Source organism: Carlito syrichta, unplaced genomic scaffold (assembly GCF_000164805.1).
Source record: "Carlito syrichta isolate Samal-C Ts95f unplaced genomic scaffold, Tarsius_syrichta-2.0.1 Scaffold308923, whole genome shotgun sequence".
Taxonomy (NCBI): Eukaryota; Metazoa; Chordata; class Mammalia; order Primates; family Tarsiidae; genus Carlito; species Carlito syrichta.
The window spans coordinates 77576-82101 of NW_007253019.1; positions in this window are offsets into that span (position 1 = coordinate 77576).

Consider the following 4526-nt stretch of genomic DNA (forward strand, 5'->3'; position numbering starts at 1 on the left):
ACAAAAAAAAAAAAAAAAGGACAGATGAACAGATGCGGGGCTGGGCTCGGTGACTCAGCTTGTCATCCCAGCACTTGGGGAGGCCGAGGATCGCCTGAGCCCATGGGTGCGAGACCAACTTGGCAAGGTCTCGTCTCTACAATAAATCAAAAATAAGCTGGGCGTGGACTACCACGCCTATAGTTCCAGTCACTTGAAAGGCTGAGGCAGAAGGACCACCAGAGCCCAGCAGGTCAACACGGGGGTGGCCACGAGCGTGCCACTGAACTCCAACCTGGGCAACAGAGTGAGACTCCAACTCAATTTAAAAAGAAAAAGAACAGATGCAGTGGGTCACAGGGCTCTCGCCTGTACTCCAAGCACGTTGGGAGACCAGGGCAGGAGCATTGCTTGAGCCCAGGAGTTTAAGGTCAGCCTGGACAACACAGTGAGACCTCGTTTCACACACACACACACACACACACACACACACACACACACACAAACATGATTAGCCAGGCACGGTAGCACACGCCCGTAGTCCCAGTTACCCAGGAGGCAGAGGTGGGAGGATCACCTGAGCCCAGGAGGTCAAGGCTGCAGCGAGCTGTAATTTCACCACTGCACTCCAGCCGGGGCAAAAGAGTAAGACCCCATTTCAAAAAGAAAAGATAAAAGTGAGTGGACTACACCCTGCCTAATGACAGTGGCAGGCTGTCAGGAATGTAGGCTTCCCACAAGAGCTGAAAAATTGTTCTTGGGGAGCCAATTTAGGATCAGGTCAGAAATAGCTAAAGTCACCAGAGAAAAATAAAGCCACCGGAGAATGGAAAAATGACTGTCAAACCAGGAGGACTTGAGTAGATACAATGATTTTTTAAACAATCAGGATCTTTGGAATTTCCTTTCAAGTAATACAGGAGGTAGGGGAAGCGAGTGGGGTGAAGATAAAACCAGACTGGCCGTGTGTGGATAATGCCTTCAGCTGGGTGCTGGGTACAAGGGAGTTCGTTGTCTTGTACTGTGTGTTTTTATGTTCTTAAATCTCCACAATAAAACTGGGCGTAGTGGTTCAGCCTGTTATCCCAGCACTTTGGGAGGCAGAGGCGAGAGGATTGCCTGAGCCCAGGGGTCCAAGACCAGCCTGGGCAACTTGGAAAGACCTCATCTCCACAATAAATCAAAAAATAAGCCAGACATGGCTACAGCACGCGCCTGTAGTTCCAGCTATTTGGAAGGCTGAGGCGGAAGGATCGCCGGAGCCCAGCAGGTGGAGGCTGTGGTGGCCGGGAGTGTGCCACTGCACTCCAGCCTGGGTGACAGAGTGAGACTCCAACTCAAAAAAAAAAGTTACCCCAAAAAGAAAATTTTAACACTCAGAGGCATTGGGCACGGTGACTCATGCCTGTAATCCCAGCACTTTGGGAAGCTGAAGTGAGAGGATTGCCTGAGCCCAAGGGTTTGAGACCAGCTTGGGCAACTTGGCAAGACCTCATCTCTGCAATAAATCAAAAAATTAGCTGGGCACGGTGGCATCTGCCCATAGTCCCAGCTACTTGGAAGGTTGAGGTGGAAGGATCGCCTGAGCCCAGCAGGTCAAGGCTGTGGTGGCCATGAGTGTACCTCTTCACCTGGGGACAGAGTGAAACTCCTACTCTGAACAAACAAACAAACAAACCCAGAAGCAGGCTTGGCATGGTGGCTCATATCTCTTATCCTAGCACTTTGGGAGGCCAAGGCAGGAGGACTGCTTGAGGCCAGAAGTCTGAGACCAGCCTGGGAAACATAGTGAGAACTCATCTCTACAAAAAATTTTTTAAAATTGGCCGGGCATGGTGGCATGCTCCTCTAGTCCCAGCAAGTTGGGAGGCTGAGGCAGAAGGATCACCTGAATCCAGAAGTTCGAGGCTGCAGTGAGCTGTGATCGTGCCACTGCACTCTAGCATGGGCAACGGGGTAAAACCTCAATTCAAAAACAAACAAAACCCCTCACAAATGATCAGCAAAAGCGTCATATCCAGAACATACTAAGCACGTCTGCAAACCAAGCAGAAAAGGACAGCAAACCCAACAGAGAGTGGGCAGAAGGCATGACAAGAATTTCAAGAAAATGGGGCTCACATAGCAAGTAAGCATGTGAAGAGCTGCCTACCAGTAAGTGGGAAAACGCAAACTAAAATAGAGTCCATTTTACTCTTACCAGATTAACAAAGAGTAATGTAGGCGAGTCCAGCCTGGGCAACATAGCAAAACCTTATATCTACAAAAAATAAAAAAGAAATAAAAATAAAAACCAGCTGGGTGTGGTGTGTGTGCCTGGTCCCAGCTACTCCAGGGGCTGAGGTGGAAGGATCGCCCGAGCCCAGGAGGTCGAGGCTGCGGTGAGCCGTGAATGTGCCACTGCACTCCAGCCTGGGAGACAGAGTGAGACTCTGACTCAACAATCATTAATAATGATAATTTAGTAGGATAATATCAAGTGTTGCAGCCAGGCTCGGTGGCTCAGCCTGTCATCCCAACACTTTGGGAGGCCGAGGCGAGGGGATTGCCTGAGCCTGAGGGTTTGAGACCAAACGAGACATGTGACAATATGGAGGAAGAGTACAGGCATGGAGAGAGACAGCATGTGCAAAGGTCCTGAGGAGGGACTTAGCAACACTTGATATTATCCTTCTAATAATAATAATATTATTATTATTATTATTTTGAGTCAGAGTTTCACTCTGTCGCCCAGGCTGGGGATCCCTGGCACATTCACAGCCACTGCAGCCTTTACCTGCTGGGCTCAGGCCATCCTTCCGCCTCAGCCTTCCAAGTAGCCGGAACCACAGGCATGCTCCACCATGCCCGGCTCATTTTTTGATTTATTGTAAAGACAAGGTCTCGCCAAGTTGCTCAGGCTAGTCTCCAACCCCTGGGCTCAGGCAATCCTCTCGTCTTCTGTAATCCCAAAGTGCTGGGATTACAGGCTTGAGCCACCGCACCCAGCCATCTACTGGATTTTTCAAGAGACGAACACTTTGGGGAAGAGGACGACCATGTGGGAAACAGGTGGCATTCAGACAAAACACACTGGCCCTGAAGACGTGGACATTATGATCTATATTCAAGGTCACTGTTGGCAGAATTAATGAGACGAGTTCCTCCTCCTTCCCGCCAGAGTTGCTGTTATTATCTTGCAGCACCTACAGAGAGTAGGCTGTTGACAGCAGGACACATCAGCCCTAAATTCTTCATGTGTCTCTCCTAAGCCCCTCCCACTTAACCTCAATGCCATTATCACGGGTCCTTGACAGTCATTCCCTAATACCATCCAACACACAGTCTGTAATCACATCTCCAAGCACTCCTTTTTTTTTTTTTGAGTTGGAGTCTCACTCTGTCGCCCAGACTGGAGGGCAGTGGCCGCTCCCGGCCACCGCAGCCTCAACGAACTGGGCTCCAGCAATCCTTCCGCCTCAGCTTTCCAAGTAGCCAGAACTACAGGCACGCGCTACCACGCCCAGCTAGTTTTTGATTTATTGTAGAGATGAGGTCTTGCCAAGTTGCCCAAGTGGGTCTCGAACCCGCGGGCTCAGGCAATCCTCTCGCCTCGGCCTCCCAAAGTGCTGGGATTACAGGCTGAGCCACCAAGCCCGACCAGCTCTCCTTCTTTTAGAAGGCTTATCATCGTGTCAATTATATTGATGTACCCATAGTACTGTTCGATTTTTATGAACATTAAAAGAAATAATTTTGCAGCCGGGTCCAGTGGCTCACACCTGTAATCCCAGCACTTTGGGAGGCCGAGGCGAGAGGATGGCCTGAGCCCAGGAGGTCAAGGCTGTGGTGAACTGTGATCATGCCACTGCACTCCAGCCTGGGTGACAGAGTTAGACCCCCAATTCAAAAATAAAATAATTTTACCTCCTTAATGATTTAAGTACAAGCAAATCATTCAATATGTAATCAGTTCTAGTTTTTCAGCACGCAGGGCACACGCTTGGGAATTCTTTTTTTTTGAGTCGGAGTCTCACTCTGTTGCCCAGGCTGAAGTGTAGTAGCATGATCATGGCCACCGAAGTCTCAACCCGCTGAGCTCAGGCGGTCCAATGCCTCAGTCTTCCAACTAGCTGGAACCACAGGCACGCACCATGCCTAGCTAATTTTTGTATTTATTTGAACCCATGGGCTCAGGCATCCGCTTGCCTCCACTTCCCAAAGTGCTGGGATTATAGGCGTGAGCCACCGCACCTGCCTATGCTTGGGAAATTTCTTTTTTTTTTTTGAGTTGGAGTCTCACTCTTGTTGCCCAGGTTGGAGTGCAGCGGCACCTCCCGGTTACCGCAGCCTTGACCTGCTGGGCTCTGGTGATCCTTCCGCCTCAGCCTTCTGAGTAGCTGGAACTACAGGCGCGTGCTACCACGCCTGACTAATTTTTTATTTATTGTAGAGATGAGGTCTCGCCAAGTTGCCCAGGCGGGTCTCGAACCCACGGGCTCAGGCGATCCACTCACCTCGGCCTCCTAAAGCGCTGGGATTATAGGCTGAGCCACTGAGCCCGACAG